Source organism: Neophocaena asiaeorientalis, unplaced genomic scaffold (assembly GCF_003031525.2).
Source record: "Neophocaena asiaeorientalis asiaeorientalis breed wild unplaced genomic scaffold, Neophocaena_asiaeorientalis_V1.1 scaffold141, whole genome shotgun sequence".
In the NCBI taxonomy this organism is placed as follows: Eukaryota; Metazoa; Chordata; class Mammalia; order Artiodactyla; family Phocoenidae; genus Neophocaena; species Neophocaena asiaeorientalis.
In genome coordinates this window covers 3,217,372-3,238,736 of record NW_020174267.1, presented here as the reverse complement: position 1 = coordinate 3,238,736, position 21,365 = coordinate 3,217,372, and the positions used below count along the sequence as shown (strand labels likewise).

The window sequence follows — 21,365 nt, the reverse complement described above, 5'->3', positions numbered from 1 at the left end:
TGATCACAACACTATGAGATTAGAAATCAATTACAGAAAAAAAAATGTATAAAACACAAACATGTGGAGGCTAAACAATATGTTACTAAACAACCAATGGATCACTGAAGAAATCAAAGAGGAAATCAAAAAATACCTAGAGAAAAATGAAAACACAAGCCAAAACCTATGGGCTGCAGCAAATGCAGTTTGAAGAGGGAAGTTTATTTGAAAAATCTCAAATAAACAACCTAACCTTACACCTAAAGTAACTAGAGAAAGTTTAACAACAAACAAAACCCAAATTAGTAGAAAGAAAGAAATCATAAAGATCAGAGCAGAAATAAATGAAGTAGAGATGAATAAAACCAGAAAAGACCAATGAAAGTAAAAGCTGGTTCTTTGAAAAGAGAAAGTTGAAAAACCTTAAGCCAAAGTCATCAAGAAAAAAAGGGAGAGGGCTCAAATCAAATTAGAATGAAAAAGAAGTTACAACTGACACCACAGAAATACAAAGGAGCATAAGAAACTACTACAAGCAACCCTGTGCCAATAAAATGGACAACCTGGAATGGACAAATTCTTAGAAAGGTACAACCTTCCAAGACTGAACCAGGAAGAAATAGAAAATATGAACAGACCAATCACAACTACTAAATTGAAGCAGTGATTTTAAAACTTCAAACAAACAAAAATTCCAGGACAAGATGGCTTCACAAGAGAATTACATCAAACGTTTAGAGACTTAACACCTACCTTTCTGAAACTCTTTCCAAAAACTGCAGAGGGAGGAACACTCCCAAATTCATTCTATGAGGCCATCATCACCCTGATTCCAAAATGAGACAAAGAATACCACAAAAAAAGAAAATTAGAGGCTATATTTCTGATGAACATTGATGCAAAAATCCTCAACAAAATACTAGCAGACCAAATCCAACAACACATTAAAAGGATCATACACCATGATCAAGTGGGATTTATCCCAGGGATGCAAGGATTCTTCAGTATTCGCAAATCAATAAGTGTGATACACCACATTAACAAACTGAGGAGTAAAAACCATATGATCATCTCTAGAGATGCAGAAAAAGCTTTTGACAAAATTCAACACCCATTTATGATAAAAACTCCAGAAAGTGGGCATAGAGGGAAGCTGCCTTAACATAATAAACAACATACTCAATGGTGAAAAGCTGAAAGCATTCCCTCTAAGATCAGGACAAGACAAGGATATCCACTCTCACCTTTATTCAACATAGATTTGGAAGTCCTAACCATGGCTATCAGAAGAAAAAGAAAGAAAAGGAATCCAAATTGGAAAGAAGTAAAACTGGCACTGTTTGCAGATGACAAAATACTATACATAGAAAATCCTAAAGATGCCACCAGAAAACTACTAGAACTCATCAATGAATTCCTTAACGCAGGATACTAAAGTAACACACAGAAATGTCTTGCATTCCTATTTACTAACAAAAAATCAGAGAAATTAAGGAAACAACCCCATTTACCATTGCATCAAAAAGAATAAAATACCTAGAAATAAACCTACCTAAGGAGACAAAAGACTTGTACTCTGAAAACTGTAAGACGCTGGTGAAAGAAATCGAAGGTGACACAAACAGATGGAAATATATACCGTGTTCTTGGATTGGAAAAATCAATATTGTCAACATAACAGTATACTACCCAAGGCAATCTACAGATTCAGTGCAATCCCTATCAAATCACCAATGATAACTTTTCACAGAACTAGAACCAAAAAAATTTTAAATTTGTATGGAAACACAGAAGACCCTGAATAGCCAAAGCAATCCTGAGAAAGAAAAATGGAGCTGCAGGAATCACGCTCCCTGACTTCAGACTATACTGCAAAGCTACAGTCATCAAAACTGTATGGTACCGGTGCACAAACAGAAATATAGATCAATGGAACAGGATAGAAAGCCTAGAAATAAATCCACACACCTATAGTTTTGTCAATTAACCTATGAGAAAGGAGGCAAGACTGTACAATGGAGAAAAGACAGTCTCTTTAATTAAGTGGTGCTGGGAAAACTGGACAGCTACATGTAAGAGAATGAAATTAGAGCATTCTCAAACATCATACACACACAAAAAAATGTAGGGCTATAAACTCTTAGAGGAAAACATAGGCAGAACTCTGACATAAATTGCAGAAATGTCTTTTTGATCCATTCCCTAGAGTAATGAAAATAAAAACAAAAATATGCAAATGGGACCTAATTAAACTTAGAAGCTTTGTACAGCAAAGGAAACAATAAACAAAATGAAAAGACAACCTACAGGGAGAAGATATTTGCAAATGATGTGATGACCAACAAGGTATTAATTTCCAAAATATACAAACAGTTCATATAGCTCAGTATCAAAAAAAGAAAAAAACCCAAACAACCCAATCAAAAATGGGCAGAAGACCTAAATAGACATGTCTCCAAAGAAGACATAGAGATGACCATAAAGCATGTGAAAAGATGCTCAACATCACTAATTATCAGAGAAATGCAAATCAAAACTACAATGAAGTATCACCTCACACTGGTCAGAATGGACATAATCAGAAAGCCTAAAACAATAAATGCTGGCAAGGGTGTGGATTGGTAGGAATGTAAATTGGTACAACCACTATGGGAAACAGTATGGAAGTTCCTTTAAAAACTAAAAATAGAACTACCATATTATCCAGGAATCCTATTCCTGGGCATATATTTGGAGAAAACCATGGTTCAAAAGGATACATACACCCCAATGTTCATTGCAGCACTACTTACAATAGCCAAGACATGGAAGCACCTAAATGTCCTTTGGCAGATGAATGGATAAAGAAGACATGGCATATATACACAATGGAATATTACTCAGCCATAAAAAGAATGAAATAATGCCATCTGCAGCAACATGTGTGGACCTAGAGATTATCATACTAAGTGAAGTAAGTCAGACAAAAAAAGACAAATATCCTGTGATATCACTTACATGTGGAATCTTAAAAACATGATACAAATGAAGTTATTTACAATACATAAATAGACTCACAGACATAGAAAACAAACTATTGGTTACCAAAGGGGAAACGTCAGGGGAGGAGGGATAAATCAGGAGCTTCATACACTCACTACTATATGTAAAATTTGGGGCTGGCCAAAAAAATTCCTTTAGTTTTTAAGTAAAAATAAGACATTTTTCATTTTCTCCAAGAACTTCATTGAAAAATGTATTCACCGTTTTGTTCCACTACTTTCTGCCTTTTTTCAGGCAACTTCATAATTCCATCTTCCCAAAACTTACTGTTTGAGGAAAGAACTGTTCCAGGTACCTTTTATAGCCTTCCAGGGAACTGAAACTTTTTCCATTACGAGAATTCACAAAAATTACCTATAAACTAGAACTTAAAGTATTGTTAAACACTGTTTCTGGGTGGAAATGGTACAGAGGACCTTTTTTTTTTTTATCATAAGGCAATGAAATGAGTAAACTAGAAAACATACAAACATAAAAAAATCCTCTATCCACAGGAAATTTTAAAGATCTCTGTCTCAAATAATTCTTAGGCCAAAGAGAAAATGACAACAAAACTGCAGAATCTATAAATAAAAACCTAACTATGATGAAAGCACTACACACCAGAACCTATGGGATATAGCTAGAACAGTATTCAGAGAAAAGTTCACAGCCTTAAAATATTTATATTAATAAAAAAGAAAGAAAACAAATGTATTCAAGAAGTAAGAAGAAACAAAATAAACCAAAGGAAGGAAGGAATGATTAAAGATGAAACGCAGAAAGTGATAAATTATCAAAAAGAATACAAGTAGTAAGTGAATGTGAGAGCTCCTTCTTTGGGGGAAAAAACATAAAACTGTAACAGTTCATTAGAAGGGAAAATGAGGGCTTCCCTGGTGGTGCAGTGGTTGAGAGTCCGCCTGCCGATGCAGGGGACATGGGTTCGTGCCCCGGTCCGGGAAGATCCCACATGCCGCGGAGCGGCTGGGCCCGTGAGCCATGGCTGCTGAGCCTGCGCATCCAGAGCCTGTGCTCCGCAACGGGAGAGGCCACGCGTCTCCGCAAAAAAAAAAGAAAGAAAATGAGGAGTAGGGAATGGAGAGAGCATAAATACTATGTAGCCATTAAAAAGAATGAAGTAACTATGTATTAATATAATCTGAGATATTTAAATGAAAAATCAAGGAACAGCTATCATTTGCACTTAAAAACAAGGAAGGCCACATATGCAGAAGTTCTTACTGATGCACAGAACATGTCAACAGAACAGTCAGCAATTGTGCTGGGGCTCCATCCTGGGGGAGGAGCTGTGGGATGACAGGAGTCACAGAGTGACTTCTTCATAAATTTTAAAAACCTATTTAAAAAAGTAAAGTTTTTACATAAAAATGGAATCTAAAAAAAAAAAAGTGGTTCTAATGAACCTAGGGGCAGGACAGGAATAAAGACGCAGATGTAGAGAATGGGTTTGAGGACGGGGAAGGGGAGAAGGAAGGGTAAGCTGGGACGAAGTGATAGAGTGGCATGGACATATATACACTACCAAGTGTAAAATAGATAGCTAGTAGGAAGCAGCTGCATTGCACAGGGAGATCAGCTCAGTGCTTTGTGACCACATAGAGGGGTTGGATAGAGAGGGTGGGAGGGAGATGCAAGAGGAAGGGGATGTGGGGATATATGTATACATATAGCTGATTCACTTTGTTATACAGCAGAAAACACAACATTGTAAAGCAATTATACTCCAATAAAGATTTAAAAAACCAACTCTAATAATGTAGACTTCTAAATATAGTATATAAGTTGTGATAAAATATTTTTATACTTTTCATCTTAAAATCACAAGTGTAAATTAGTAACGAGATATTTTAAGTTGTATTCACTATTCCAATATGCCAGATTCTCTTAAACATGACAAATGTATGAAATAAAAAATGTACAGATTTTTGTTAAAAAAGTAAAGTTTTTGAATTTTGTAGCATTAGGTATATCATTTGTTTAAAAACTGATTATTAAAAATAATACATTTTAATTATTTAGAGTCTCTAAAGCTACTTAAAAGAACTGTGGATGCATTTTTAAAATTATTATTGGGAGGGAAGGGTTTAATCTATAGCCTTTTAAAAAATCCCATTTTATATTGTAAAACGCTCTATATTCTCAAAGCACTTAGGCATCTGCTATCTCATCTGAAAGCACTTAGGCATCTGCTATCTCATCTGATCCCTGTAATAAGTGTGAAGAAGCTAAGCAGTGCTGTAATCCCTGCACTGCATACAGGTGAGGACCCTGAGGCTCAGAGACCTTGGGGGACATAAGGCCACATCGCTGCTAAGTGCCTCCTGCAGCCTATTCAAACTGGTCCAGGCTCCCAGGATATTAGGATTTCATAACTTTTGGGTTGTATCTAGTGATTTCATGAGTAGATAAAATGACACCTCTGTTACACACTGGGAACAAAGAAACTTCCAAAAAACCTCAATCATGTCTGCTTCATCACAGAAGAAACTGAATGACAGGCATTCATCCTTTGTTATGGGCTGAATCCTGTCCCTTCTATTTTATATGTTGAAGTCCTAACCCCCAGTACCTCAGAATGTGACTGTATTTATTTATTTATTTTAACATCTTTATTGGGGTATAATTGCTTTACAATGGTGTGTTAGTTTCTGCTTTATAACAAAGTGAATCAGTTATACATATACATATGTTCCCATATCTCTTCCCTCTTGCGTCTCCCTCCCTATCCCACCCCTCCAGGCGATCACAAAGCCCCGAGCCCCGAGCCGATATCCCTGTGCCATGTGACTGCTTCCCACTAGCTATCTACCTTACGTTTGTTAGTGTATATATGTCCATGCCTCTCTCTGTGACTGTATTTAGAGACAGGATCTTTAAAGAGGTGAATAAGTTAAAGTGAAGTCATATAGGTGGGCCCTAATCTAATATGACTGGTGTCTTTATAGGAAGAGATTAGGACACAGGCACACAGAGGGATGACCATGCAAAGACACAGAGAGAAGACAGCACCTCCAAGCCAAGGAGAGAGGCCTCAGAGGAAAACAACCCTACCAACACTTTAACTTCAGACTTCCAACCTCCAGAGCTGTGAGGAAATAAATGTCCATTGTTTAAGTCGCATACTATGTGGTCCTTGTATGGCAGCCCTAGCAAGCTAACGCATCATTCAGCTTTATGTATCTAAAAAGTACTTTCTCTACAATTTCACGGATCATCTAAAAGGTTAAATCAGACTGATTCAGCTTGCCTGCACCAGCGTTTTCAGAGAAGCAACTATGGGGTCAAGAAAACGTGGCTTGGAAGCACCTCTCCCCAGATGTTTTCTTTTCAAACGAATGAATTCTGTTTTGTTAGAGTGAAAAGCTTGACTTAGGCTAGTCCTCCCTGTGTTACAGCTCTGAACAGTGCATTGATATCTGATGCTTGCATGTTTAAAAAGTTGACAGTCTGACAGGTTGTTCTCCTAAGAAGACTGAGCATATGCAGAAATAATGTCAAGAGGATATTCAACTAGGATGGGAATCAAGATACATATTTCCTTATGTCTTTCTGTAGAGGTGACCTGAACCAGTGGCAGGACTGAAATCCAAGAGTGATGTTCTGCCACCCTGTGAACTTGGGTGACTGGCCCACCTTGGCTACCACATGGAAGAAGCAGCGTTCTCAGGCTTGACACAGAGCAGAGTGCCTAGGATGGAACTCAGCCTCCCCCACCAATTCACCCCCTGCGCTCCCTGGACCAGCTCTGTGACCTTAGGTGAGCCCTGGACCCAGTCTCCTCATCCATGACCTGGGATAAAAGACCATGATGAGGATTAAGTGCAATCATACATGTGAGAAGAATGTACAATAAATTATAAAGAACTACACAGATGTAACTTAACATTAATCTTGTTAAAGTAGGTGCAGGATTACTAGATCAGGAATCACAGGATTTCTAATTCTATGACCTATCCTTGCTTTTGTATTTATGTTACAGTTGATTTAAAACATATACTGAAAGAACAGATTTCTAATTGTGTATCTGCTGCAAACTAGCTTAACACTAGTTATATATAGAAGACCACCTTCCTTCTAAGGGACCTTAGTTTCCTCACCTGTAAAATGAGGATGTTGAACCCTATTATAAGACACTTTTTAAATGAAGACTGACACACATGTGGGGACATCTCTCTTAGATGTGAAATGCCTAAGGTCAAAAGACCAAAAGGGTTTGGGAGATTCCCGGCCATTTTGTGACTAGGTTATACAGGGAATCTCAAATTATTATCAGGTCTTCAGAAGGAAGGTCTCACTCTAGTAAATGAAAGTGCTGTGTGAATTTCAGGCATAAAATAATATAGGGCTCCAAGGGCAGCTTCTGTATGTTTGCATACAATATAAGTACTTAGGGAAAGTTCAGAACACAGACTTCATCATCCCTAAACCTAGATATGAATTCCAACTCTGCCCATTCTTCAGCCAGCTCTGTGACCCTGGACTATTTCCTACTCTGTGAACAGTGGAAGGTACCACTCTCCATTTCTAAGGAGGAGGATTGAGATGAAACAGTGACAGAGGGAACTTAGGCTACATTTTAGATAAACCTTTCTAAAGAAGTACTTAGATACTGGTACATGTTTTCTTTAACTGATGGATTAAATATTATACAAGTAATTTTATGCAGAAATGCAGAAAAGTATAAATGAGGAAAAATGCACCCATAATTTAATGCCCAGAGATAAAGTTTTGATGGGAAGATATCATATACAGTCGGAAACCTCTTCCCATGTGAGCCACGCATCTCAGTGGGCAAGAACACCAGACCTCCCCTCCCTCCCTCCCTCCTTCCATCAACCCCACTCCCACCTTGTTCCAGAAAGAATTACAGGCAGCTGCATGACAATGGCTAACCCTTAAACCAGACCTCAGTTATCACATCTATAGGAGATACTACCACCTGACCATTGTTAGAAAGGTACGTGACCCAAATGTTACTCATCAAGCACCTTTCTCACGCCATGTACAGTGCTTAGTGCTTTCACACATCTCATCTCTGAAAATACTTTGTAAACCTTCAAGCACCATTCAGACTACAGTGTTAGGGTTACTGTGAATTCTTGATTTGTCCTGATGACAATTTCATCTTCTAGAAGGTACAGGAAGCATAGGGGGGCAACTGGACCTGATTCTAAACAACAAAGAATTAGGGAGAAAGTGACAGTATCATGTAGGAGTTTTCTTTACTCCTAGAAGATGAGAAAACAGAAGTGACCTACACCTTTCCCTAGTAGATCTCCCTAGGCCAGAAATATTCCAGATGTTTTTCCCCTCAAACTTCCTGGATGTTCCTTGACAGCACTCATATCACAATGTGCTGAGCACCACTCAGAATGAAACGTAGAGGGTCTGCAAAATGAGAGTGTTCTGTGCTGTATGGGAATCTGAACCCAAGAAGTCGAAACATGTGGAAAGTCCAATCTGAAATCTCTCAGGCACATGTGCACATGCACGTCCTGCACCCCACCCTCACTGCTTCTGCAGGTGCTCAGCAGACCCACCTTCAACTTGCAGTGTGTTGTTAAGACCCAGTCATGAAGCTTTGTCTCTGGAGGCTTATAATTGAAAAGGGCACAGAGTGCTTATCACCAGACACCTGGTAGAGATCGTGTGAAGAGTAAATCCTGGAGACAAACTTTAATCACAACTCCCTGTGGCAGGCTTACCTGTTCTACTGTTTCAATGAGGGCAGCAGCCTCGTCCTTGCCCAATTGTTGCACCATCTTGTAAAACAGGCCGTCTCTATCTTGCAGCAAATCATATGGCTTATCGTATTCTTCTAGTCTCCCTGACTCCCAACACCTGTTAATCAGTAGGAAAAAAACCCATTGCACACAATGTTTCACAATAAAGTATTATAACTCAGACAATGTTTTGTAAAGGAACAGGAGGGGAAGAATAGAGAAAATCTGTTTGGGTGGTAGGCCTGGCTGGTGTTTTAATGGTTTAACTTGTTTTACTAGGCAGATAAAGGCCTAACCTGACCTTTTATTACTATATATAATGTTATAGGAAGGGAAGAAAAATGAGTTTTAGACTATGATTTCTTTAATTTTTATTGGAGTACAGTTGCTTTACAACGTTGTGTTAGCTTCTGCACGGCAAAATGAATCAGCTATACATATAAATATATCCCCTCCCTTTTGGATTCCTCCCACACACACATTTAGGTCACCTCAGTGCATCAAGTAGAGCACTCAGCAGCCTGGCGTTTTATATTCTGCCCAGGGCATTTGGGGTGGTTATCATTAGTTAGTGCTTTTAGTTCTCAGACTCTGAGCTTTAACGGCTATTTATACAGATACACAGAGTTGGGAAATCTCTTGATTTAAGAAAATCAAACTCTATCTAAAATCAGGTTGATGTCATACAAACCAGATGGCAGTGACTTGACAGCAGTTGTTAAGTTGGTTTGACAGAATCTTAGTATTTGGGGAAAAAGTAAATGCCTCCAGAATTTCTTTAGGGTTGTGAACTAAAAAATTGCCTGTCATATCAGTGAACAAAGTATGTTGCAGCCATCAAGCCACCACACTACAGCTGCCCTGACAATAGCCCTGCGGGAACTCAGGATAGAACCAGAATGTGTGCGGCCACCCCCAACAGTGCACCCTGAGGAGACTCAGGATGAGAAAAACACTGGATACTGGCCTCAGATAGCTGAGGTGCACATCAAAGGAATTTCAATGAGCCCAGACTTTGCATCTTCCCATGTATAGAAAAGCACTAAATTCATTAACTTGGGATGTCTGGTTTTCTTTGATTAACAGTAATCTTTTAATGTTCTGACTACCTGGTCTTTTGTTGCAAAAACTCTTACGTACTGGCTCATCCCCTTGCCTCTTCAGAACCATTTCTCAGTGTTACGAGATGCTTTGTCCCTAAGTCCTCACAATGTCCACCACATAAAACGTAACACTCAACTTCCAGGTTGTGCTTTTTTTTTTTTTCTTTTTCAGTTGACAGGGTCCTGGATTATGTTAGTTGCTAAGAGGGGCAGAATCCCTTGTCTGAGAGGTTAAGATGCTTCTTCAACTTGGCTTTGATTGTAGTTTATTATTCTGAGAGTGAAAGGCTGGCAAAAAGAGCTGCTACATAAGCAGCATTAGCAGAATTTCTCTGCACAGAAGAAATCCGTAGAAATCCAATTTTTTCTTGAACTAACACTAAAGAAGCAAGTAAGAAACTGAGCTTCAAATTCTAATGCTCACAGCCCGCACAGTACCCGGGAACAGCCCAATTTGAACTGCCAAGGATCTGAATCTGTTTTCACAAGTTATCTTTCTTTGCTTCTTTTTCTTTCTCTCTTCAGCTGTCTGCTGTTCAGCCCTTTTGTGCACATTGATATATCCCTAGTTGAAAATTAAAAGGGAGAGGCAAGGGGTCTTAACTCTGCCTTTCTACTTATTAGTGGCTTTGCATAATGGTTTTAGAGGGAAAAAAAGAATCTGAAACAATTGGCCCAAATGACATAGCTATAAAGATAGTTCTGATGTTAGGTGGTACTTAGTTCTTCATGTGGAGTAACTGTATCTTAAGAGAATAATGCAGCAACTCTAAACAGGACACAGGTTGTTCTTCCATATCTAGTATTGCAGTTAATTCCATCCCATGTCATTTAATTGGAAACATTAAGTCTCCTAAGGGCAGAAAAGTGGTCAAGATAGTGGAGTAGGGGGATGCAGAGTTCACATCCCCCCACAGCTAGGGCACCTACCAGACTGGGGATGGGAGCAACCCCTGAACAACTGGACTACAAACTCCAGTGCTGGAAGCCTCAGGCCAAACAACCAGTAAGACAGGAACACAGTCCCACCCATCAAAAAAAAAAGATGACAAAAAAATATGTTACAGATGAAGGAGCAGATGAAGGTAAAAACCTACAAGACCAAATAAATGAAGAGGAAATAGGCAACCTACCTGAAAAAGAATTCAGAGTAATGATAGTAAAGATGATCCAAAATCTCAGAAATAGAATGGAGGCACACATCAAGAAAATACAAGAAACGTTTAACAAAGACCTAGAAGAAATAAAGAACAAACAGAGGTGAACAATAACTGAAATAAAAAATACACCAGAAGGAATCAATAGCAGAATAACTGAGGCAGAAGAACGAATAAGTGAGCTGGAAGACAGAATGGTGGCAATAACTGCTGAGGAGCAGAATAAAGAAAAAAGAATGAAAAGAATTGAAGACAATCTCAGAGACCTCTGGGACAACACTAAATGCACCAACATTCGAATTATAGGGGTCCCAGAAGAAGAAGAGAAAAAGAGAGGGTCTCAGAAAATATTTGAAGAGATTATAGTCGAAAATGTCCCTAAGACGGGAAAGGAACAGAGAGTCACATACGGATAAACCCTAGGAGAAACACACCTAGATGCATATTAAACAAAGAAAAATAAAATTCAAAGAAAAAATATTAAAAGCAGCAAGGGAAAAGCAAAAAATAACATACAAGAGAATCCCCATAAGGTTATCAGCTTATTTTTCAACAGGAACTCTGCAAGCCAGAAGGGAGTGGCAGGATATACTTAAAGTGATGAAAGAGAAAAACCTACAACCAAGATTACTCTACCCAGCAAGGATCTCATTCAGATTCGACCAAGAAATCAAAAGTTTTACAGACAAGCAAAAGCTAAGAGAATTCAGCACCACCAAACCAGCTTTACAACAAATGCTAAAGGAACTCCTCTAGGCGGGAAACATAAGAGAAGAAAAAGACACAGAGAAAAAAAAAAACACGAAAAACTAAAATAATTATGAAAATCGCAATAGGAACATACATATCGACAATTACCTTAAATGTAAATGGATTAAATGCCTCAACCAAAAGACACAGACTGGCTGAATGGATACAAAAACAAGGCCCATATATGTGCTGTCTACAAGAGACCCACTTCAGCCCTAGGGGGACACACAGACTGGAAGTGAGGGGATGGAAAAAAATATTCCATACACATGGAACTCAAAAGAAAGCTGGAGTAGCAACACTCATATCAGATAAAATAGACTTTAAAATAAAGATGGTACAAGAGACAAGGAAGGACACTACATAATGATCAAGGGATCAATCAAAGAAGAACATGTAACAACTGTAAATATGCACCCAACATGGGAGCACCTCGATACATAAGGGAAATGCTAACAACTATAAAAGGGGAAATCAACAGTAACACAATGATAGTAGATTTAATTGATATAGGACATTCCACCCAAAAGTGGCAGCATACACTTTCTTCTCAAGTGCACATGGAACATTTTCCAGGATAGATGATATCTTGGGTCACAAATCAAGCCTCAGAAAATTTAAGAAAATTGAAATTGTATCAAGCATCTTTTGCAACCACAACACTATGAGATTAGAAATGAATTACAGGAAAAAAACTGTAAAATAACACAAATACATGGAGGCTTAAGAGTGTGGTACTAAAAAACCAAGAGATCACTGAAGAAATCAAAGAGGAAAAAAAATACATAGGAACAAATGACAGTGAAAACACAGTGACCCAAAACCTATGGGATGCAGCAAAAGCAGGTCTAAGAGGGAAGTTTATAGCAATTCAGTCTCACCTCAAGAAACAAGAAAAATGTGAAATAAACAATCTAACCTTACACGTAAAGCAACTAGAAAAAGAACAAACAAAACCCAAAGTCAGTAGAAGGAAAGAAATCATAAAGATCAGAGCAGAAATAAATGAAAAAGAAATGAAGGAAACAATAGCAAAGATTAATTCAACTAAGAGCTGGTTCTTTGAGAATATAAACAAAACTGATAAACCTTTAGCCAGACTCATCAAGAAAAAAAGGGAGAGGGCAAATCAATAAGATTGGAAATGAAAAAGGAGAAATTGCAACTGACACCTCAGAAATACAAAGGATCATAAGAGACTACTGTGAGCAACTATATGCCAATATAATGGACAAACTAGAAGAAATGAACAAATTCTTGCAAAGGTACAATTTTCCAAGACTATACCAGGAATAATTAGAAACTATAAACAGACTTATCACAAGTAATGAAACTGTAATGAAAAATCTTCCAACAAACAAAAGTCCAGTACTGGAATTTGCTTCACAGGCAAATTCTATCAAACATTTAGAAAGAGCTAACACCTATCCTGCGCAAACTCTTCCAAAAAATTGCAGAGGGAGGAACACCCCCAAATTCGTTCTACGAGGCCACCATCACCCTGATACCAAAACCAGACGAAGATATCACAGAAAAAAGAGGATTACAGACCAATATCCCTGATGAACATAGATGCAAAAATCCTCAACAAAATACCAGCAAACAGAATCCAACAACACATTAAAAGGATCACACACCATGATCAAGTGGGATTTGTTCCAGGAATCTTTAATATATGCAAATCAATTAATGTGCTACACCATATTAACAAATTAAGGAATAAAAAACATGATCATCTTGACAAATGCAGAAGCTTTTGACAAAATTCAACACCCATTTATATGATAAAAATTCTCCAGAAATGGGCATAGAGGGAACCTACTTCAACATAATAAAGGCCATATATGACAAACCCACAGCAAACATTATTCTCAATGGTGAAAAACTGAAAGCATTTCCTCTAAGATCAGTAAGAAGACAAGGTTGCCCACTCTCACCACTATTATTCAACATAGTTTTGAAAGTCCTAGCCACGGCAATCAGAGAAGAAAAAGAAATAAAAGGAACAAATTGGAAAAGAAGAAGTAAAACTGTCAGTTTGCAGATGACATGATACTATATACAGAAAATCCTAAAGATGTCACCAGAAAGATACTAGAACTAATCAGTGAATTTGGTAAGGTTGAAGCATACAGAATTAATGCAAAGAAATTTCTTGCATTCCTGTACAGTAACAACGAAAGATCAGAAAGAGAAATTAAGGAAACAATCCCATTCACCATCGTAACAAAAAGAATAAAATACCTAGGAAGAGACCTACCTAAGGAGGCAAAAGACCTGTACTGAGAAACCTATAAAACACTGATGAAAGAAATCAAACATGACAGAAACAGACCACGTTCTTGGATTGGAAGAATCAGTGTTGTGAAAATGAGTATACTACCCAAAGCAATCTACAGATTCAATGCAATCCCTATAAAATTACCAGTGGCATTCTTCACAGAATTAGGACAAAAAATTTTACAATTTGTATGGAAACACAAAAGACCCCGAATAGCCAAAGCAATCTTGAGAAAGAAAACCGGAGCTGGAAGAATCAGGCTCCCTGACTTCAGACTATACTACAAAGCTACAGTAATCAAGACATCATGGTACTTGCACAAAAATAAATACAGATCAGTGGTACAGGATTAAAAGCCCAGATATAAACCCATGCACATATGGTCAACTAATTTATGACAAAGGAGGCAAGAGTATACAATGGAGAAAAGACACTTCAATAAGTGGTGCTGGGAAAACTGGACAGCTACATGTAAAAGAATGAAATTAGAACACTACCTAACACCATACACAAAAACTCAAAATGGATTAAAGGCCTAAATGTAACACCAGACAGTATAAAACTCTTAGAGAAAAACATATGAAAAACACTCTTTGACATAAAGTACAGCAAGATCTTTTTTGACCCACCTCCTAGAGTAGTGAAAATAAAAATAGGGCGGGCTTCCCTGGTGGCGCAGTGGTTGAGAGCCCACCTGCCAATGCAGGGGACGCGGGTTCCTGCCCCGGTCTGGGAATATCCCACATGCCGCGGAGCAGCTGGGCCCGTGAGCCATGACCCCTGAGCCTGCGCGTCCGGAGCCTGTGCTCCACAACAGGAGAGGCCCGTGTACCAAAAAAACAAACAAACAAAAACAAATAGGGCTTCCCTGGTGACGCAGTGGTTAAGAATTCACCTGCCAATGCAGGGGACATGGGTTCGAGCCCTGGCCTGGGAAGATCTCACATGCCGCAGAGCAGCTAAGCCCGTGTGCCACAATTACTGAGCCTGCACTCTAGAGCTCGTGTGCCATAGCTACTGAGCCTGTGTGCCACAACTACTGAAGCCGGCATGCCTAGAATCCATGCTCCACAACAAGAGAAGCCACTGCAATGAGAAGCCCGCTCACCGCAACTAGAGAAAGCCTGCTTGCAGCAAGAAAGACCCAGCGTACCCAGAAGTAATAAAAAAATTAATTTATTTTTAAAAATACAAAAACAAATAGGACCTAATTAAAAGCTTTTTCACAGCAAAAAAGCATAAGACAAAAAGACATCCCTCAGAATGGGAGAAAATATTTGTAAACGAAGCAACAGGATTAATCTCCTGAATACACAAATAGCTCATGGAGCTCAATAGCAAAAAAACCACCAACCCAATCAAAAAATGGGTGGAAGACCTAAATAGACATCTCTCCAAGGACATACAGATGGCCAAGGGGCATATTAAAGGATGCTCAACATCACTAATTATTGGAGAAATGCAAGTCAAAACTACAGTGAGGTATCACCTCACACCAGTCAGAATGAGCATCATCAAAAAATCTACGAATAATAAATGCTGGAGAGGGTGTGGAACAAAGGGAACCCTCTTGCACTGTTGGTGGGAATGTAGATTGATACAGATGCTGTGGAGAACAGTATGGAGGTTCCTTAAAAAACTAAAAATAGAACTACCATATGACCCAGCAATCCCACTGCTAGGCATATACCCTGAGAAAACCATAACTCAAAAGGACACATGTATCCCAATGCTCACTGCAGCACTATTTACAATAGCCAGGACATGGAAACAACCTAAATGTCCAATGACAGATGAATGGATAAAGAAGATGTGGTACATATATACAGTGGAATATTACTCAGCCATAAAAAGAAACGAAATTGAGTTATTTGTAATGAGGTGGATGGACCTAGAGTCTGTCATGCAGAGTGAAGTAAGTCAGAAAGAGAAAAACAAATACTGTATGCTAACATATATGGAATCTTAAAAAAAAAAAAAAGGGTTATGAAGAACCTAGGAGCAGGACGGGAATAAAGGCGCAGACCTATTAGAGAATGGACTTGAGGACATGGGGAGGGGGAAGGGTAAGCTGGGACAAAGTGAGAGAGTGGCACGGACATATATACACTACTAAATGGAAAATCGATAGCTAGTGGGAAGCAGCTGCATAGCACACAGAGATCAGCTTGGTGCTTTGTGACCACCTAGAGGGGTGGGATAGGGAGTGTGGGAGGTAGGGAGACACAAGAGGGAAGAGATATGGGGATATATGTATATGTATGGCTGATTCATTTTGTTATAAAGCAGAAACTAACCATTGTAAAGCATTTATACTCCAATAAAGATGTTAAAAAAAAAAAATACAGGCCCAGTCCCTGAGAGTATGGTTTGATATTCTGGATTGGGTTTCTGGAATCTGTCATTACTTAAAAAAAAAAAAAAAAAAAAAAAAAAAGCTTTCAGAACAATCACTTGCTTTCCACAAAGGAAAGAGGTACAGGCTTCCCTCGGAGATACTGCAGGTTCAGTTCCAGAATACCAGAATGAAGTGAGTATTGCAATAAAGTGAGTCACATGAATTTCCTGATTTCCCAGGGCATGTAGAAGTTATGTTTACACTATACTGCAGCCTGTCAAGTGTGCAGTAGCATTGTGTGGAAAAAAAACAATGTACAGACCTTAATTTAAAAATAATTTATTGCTAAAAAATACTAACCATCATCAGAGTCTTTAGCAAGTCACAGTAGTAACATCAAAGATCACAGATCACCATAACAGATGCAGTGATGGTGAAAAAGTTTGAAATACTGTGAGAATTACCAAAATGTGATAAACACATGGAGTGAGCAATATTGTTGGGAAAATGGCACTGATAGACTTGCTCTACACAGAGATGTGACAAACCTTCAATATGTAAAAAAAAAAAATTAGTATCTGTGAAGTGCAATAGAAAAAGGTATGCCTTTATTTCTAAAGCAAGCAAGAGAAAAAATTGCCTCAAAAATCAAAGTTTTGAGAAAGATTATTTATTGGTGTTTTTGTTGAATTGAAAGCCAACTGATAATCGTAAGCTCTAGAACAAAATACAGGGTTTACACCTGGGGTGGATGGAGCACAGAAGACAATTCCCCAGCTCTGAAGCTAGAGGATGCATGTCTCTTGGGTCCTCTGAGGTCTAATCCTGCCATTCCTACCAAAGCAGTCAGCGACCGCAACCAGCTAGGACCAGGATATAAACAAGTAGCCAAGTTTACAACTCCTGGTGGGACCTCCCCATGTTATCACTGATGAAATCTTGGCCAGGGAGCCCTAAACCGAAGGTCTCCCAACACAGGAGTGGGAAGGGCAGCTCCACAGTGAAGGACAAGGTCCACCATGAAAAACATCGGTCATCGCAAAGGTGACAGGCTCCAAAGAGAACCCTTGCATTTTCCTTCTCCGTCTTCCCCATTCACCCAGATGGTCAGTCTCACCCAGAAACCAGTATCAACTCCTCTCTCTTCCCTCAGATCCCACGTTCGATCCATCACACAGTCCACTTGGCTCCACTTTGTTATCCACCCCAAATCCAACCATCTCACCATTTCCACCGCTAGCACCTTAGTCTAAGCCACCAACAGTCGAGAAAGGGCACAACTGTAAGAGAGAGTGAACACTGCATTTGGAGAACTGAAAGACTATCAATGTGCTTTTAGCTCTTAGCTCTAAAGGAAAGAGGGAGAGCTGAGAAGGACAAAACTAGAAAGGTGGGGAGGGACCAGGACGTAAACTGCTTTGTAAAACCATGTTAAAGATTTGTTCAAAGACACTGACCAGGAGAGAAAAATTTGAGGTTATAGAAATTTACCAGAAGATACTGGTAAGTAAAGCATTAAACAAACGGACATATTTTGATAACGGCAACAGAGTTGATTGATTCACATCTATGGACGTTCACACCTGTGGATCAAGTGCTGATGGATAAGACTTAGGACTGAAGAGCTGACACGTCTGCCAAATTTTGTCCTGCCTCACTGTTTCCCTAACGGACCATATATTGCAAGGTGACTGCAATACTAAAAACCAAAAATAAAACTCCAGGGTACATTTAGGAGAAAAGAATTTATTTGAATGGACCCCTAACTGAGCTAGAGATCAAGCCATCTTTCTGCTGCTGCCTCTAAAGCCTGACAAGGGGCTTGAAACAGGTAGATTTCACAGCATCATTCGTTTATTGTGGAAGAAGGACACTTTTGGGGATAGTCTGAGAAATGCAGTGCTGCAATGCTGAGAGCTAAGAACAACAAAGTGATAGTAAAAAGTAGAACTAAAATGTTACTTTTCCAATTAGCATTCATTCAAGACCACAAAATGAGAGGGACTTTCCTGATGGCATGCAGTGGTTAAGACTCCATGCTCCCAATGCAGGGGGCCCAGATTCGATCCCCGGTCAGGGAACTAGATCCCACATGCTCTGCGTGCCACAACTAAGGAGCCTGCATGCCGCAACTAAGGAGTCAGCGAGCCACAACTAAGGAGGCCTCCTGCCGCAACTAAGACCTGGTGCAACCAAATAATTTAAAAAAAACCAAAACACAAAATGAGGGACTAAGGATGCCTGATGCTAAACGTTTCTGGAATTTAAGAGTCACTGTCCTGCAATCTTGGAATGTTACCTGATCCCTCATGAAAGTCTGCAGGAGAGGCCTGCTTCCTACTGTGATGTCCTAGTCCAGATGACCAGACACACTGCTTGGAGCCCAGAGCATCCCTTTGGTTGGGGATGCCCCACTCCTGTCATCTGCCTCCCCAGAGCTCACTCCTGTGCAAGTCCAGCTCGGGGGAGTGAGGCTAAAGGCACTGCTTCAGTGCTGACACTCTGCTATCTACTCAGTGCCCCCACTGATGATCCCATCTGACAATGAATGTGAAGTAGGATGGGAGGTGATATTCCAGAAACGGCCTAAGAAGTCAAGAGAGATAGTACCATTATCATTAAACATAAGGAAGTTTGGGTATTACTGATTATTACCTGTTTTTTTATGGACCATCATATTCACTGGTTAAATAACTTCATCTGTTGCCTCCTATGCATTATATGCAGGCATTCTTTATCTATTTCATTACTAATCAGCATCACTGGATACTGTGGTGTCTCCTGACAGTAGTTCTACCATCCATAAGATGAGTGAAATCAGCTCACTGTCACAGGCTACAGGTTAACCTTAAAATACCCTGCATTCCTTGAGATTATATGCAGCCAAAGGTTTTTTCCTTTAAGGGATGATTCCCTTATCATTTTATAAAGCCACACCCTAACATTTATTGAAACTCAGCAGGGAAAGAACAAAGAAGATGAAAATGAGAGAAAAGTAATAGAGGGAGGAAGGAAGGAAATATTAAATTACTAAGGAAGAAAAAGCCAATCAAACCTGGAAGGAAGATACTAGACAGATATCCAGAGGCCCAAGCTTTGTGTGCAGAGTCCAGATTTACTGTGTGAGACTTACTAGTTGTTTATATGCAGTATCTCAGCCCCTGATCCATTTTTGTTTCTGTACTCTCATCTGTGATGCAAAGGCTGGGTCTCTGCAAATCTCATGTCAGAAGACCTTTGGCCAGCTGGCCTCTGTTAGGTTTTGTCAGTAGGGGGCACTAGAGGGAGACTGAAGGTGGGAATCAGAGCTAATGGTCTACCTGGTTTCTGCTGCTCCTGCAGCATCATCTCAGCAGTGGGACCTGACTTCAGCTTCTACTAGCACATGGAGAACTAGCCTCATTGTGCTCCCTCACAAATATGGCCAGCAACTAGGCAGTGACCTCTCCTTGGAAGTCTGAGCACTGACTCTTTAGAGCCTCTTTTCTGAGTTCTTAGTTCTGGAGCTCTGTCCTAGGACACAGTAGCTGCTTCCTAAAATTATTACCCCAGTGTTTCATTTTTCTAGCCCTCCAATTCCTGTGCAACAAATTTCCTATATTAAATCCTTTCTGTTGAAATACTTCATTTTTCTCAGTAGGCCCTTTCTTCTTATGGACTCCCCTCTGACAGCAACAGCTGAGAAATTCTGCAACCTTAGCCAACAACCTCATGGCAGTCTAAATGAAAGGCTAATTTTTTGATTAAGGGAATCCAAAAATGCTGAAGCAATTGTGACACAGCCAAGATGACCATCTTCTACCTCTCTGAAATATGAAGCCATAACTTGGGCTTGGAATATTTTCATGGTTGGCCATCTTAAAAAAACGACAATTTAATAAACTTTTAACTCATTATTGACCAGAGACGTATGTCTTTTATTATCTGAACATTATTGACCAGAGACATTTCAATATTCACTTACATAACAAATTGCCAGCCACAGGTGTTAATTTCTGCAAAAATACCCCAGTCAGTAATGTGTTAATATGAAAAAATTACTGGATATATGATTTAATAGCACATTGTGAAAGTATAGTTAAGTACTTGAGTTATTGTCAGCAATGAGAGGAGAAACTAAGAGAAAATTAAATTATTGGAGGTTCCTTCCTATCAAGTTTTACAAGGAAGGATGTGTTGAAAAATTGAACATAAATGGAAACAAGTGAAATTCCACTGGTGAGGGTCTTACCATTATCCTGTCGCTGTCAATAATGGTGGTCAATCTGTTTGTGATGGTTCGCACAGTGCACTGGGCAAATTTCTCATGGACTATTTTTGTATTAACTCATCAGTTCTGGAATCAGAAAAGTTGATTTAGTTCAGTATAGGCAGGGAAAGTGGACTTAAGACTTTAAAATATGATATTTTATAATGTTTTTAAAATCAATACTTCAAGACATAATCTTGTTCCTAAAAAAACTAAGTATAAAAAGTCTTAGAAATTTACTATTTTTCATAAAACAATGGAAAATAGTCTTCCCTCAAAATTGCTTGAAACTATCAGGAGCTGGATTTAGGAACCTAGCTCTCATAGGATGCCTAGTAACAACATTAACACCATATAACATGCTTTGGTTTCTTCTTTTGTTTTCTGGAATTAATGTTAACAAGAGATATCTTTCGGGCAAAGAGAACATTTAGAAACATTTCTCGGCATCACTAAATGTTTTCCATTTACAACACTTAAATTTTGGATACCAGGTTTCATGGACTCAGCTCCATACCTTGGGTCCACATTTGGCTTGTAAGTTGTAGAAATGTTTATTAAAAGTTGCTTTGTCAATAATCAATATCTGACTTTTCCTGAGAATAGTCCTAGCAAGACACACCAGTTGTCTCTGTCCAGCACTGAAGTTCGATCCTGATTCTGCTAATTCAGTAGGAACACTTTTGATGGCTTCTTTAAATTATACCTGTGGATACAGAAAGAACATTTTTCCTGAA

At 39.0% G+C, this 21,365-nt stretch overlaps 1 protein-coding gene across 1 annotated transcript in view; it reads right to left on the bottom strand.

The window, feature by feature from the left end:
• The window catches only part of LOC112406478 (multidrug resistance-associated protein 4-like), a 151,837-nt gene that overhangs the window by 7,142 nt on the left and 123,330 nt on the right, over positions 1–21,365 (bottom strand). Inside the window, exons 21-23 of the mRNA XM_024755259.1 lie at positions 21,146–21,334; positions 20,611–20,715; positions 8,733–8,868 (exon numbers count right to left, since the gene is read on the bottom strand). The gene's annotated coding sequence lies outside the window, so the exon portion shown is untranslated. The remainder of the gene's footprint in view (positions 1–8,732; positions 8,869–20,610; positions 20,716–21,145; positions 21,335–21,365) is intronic.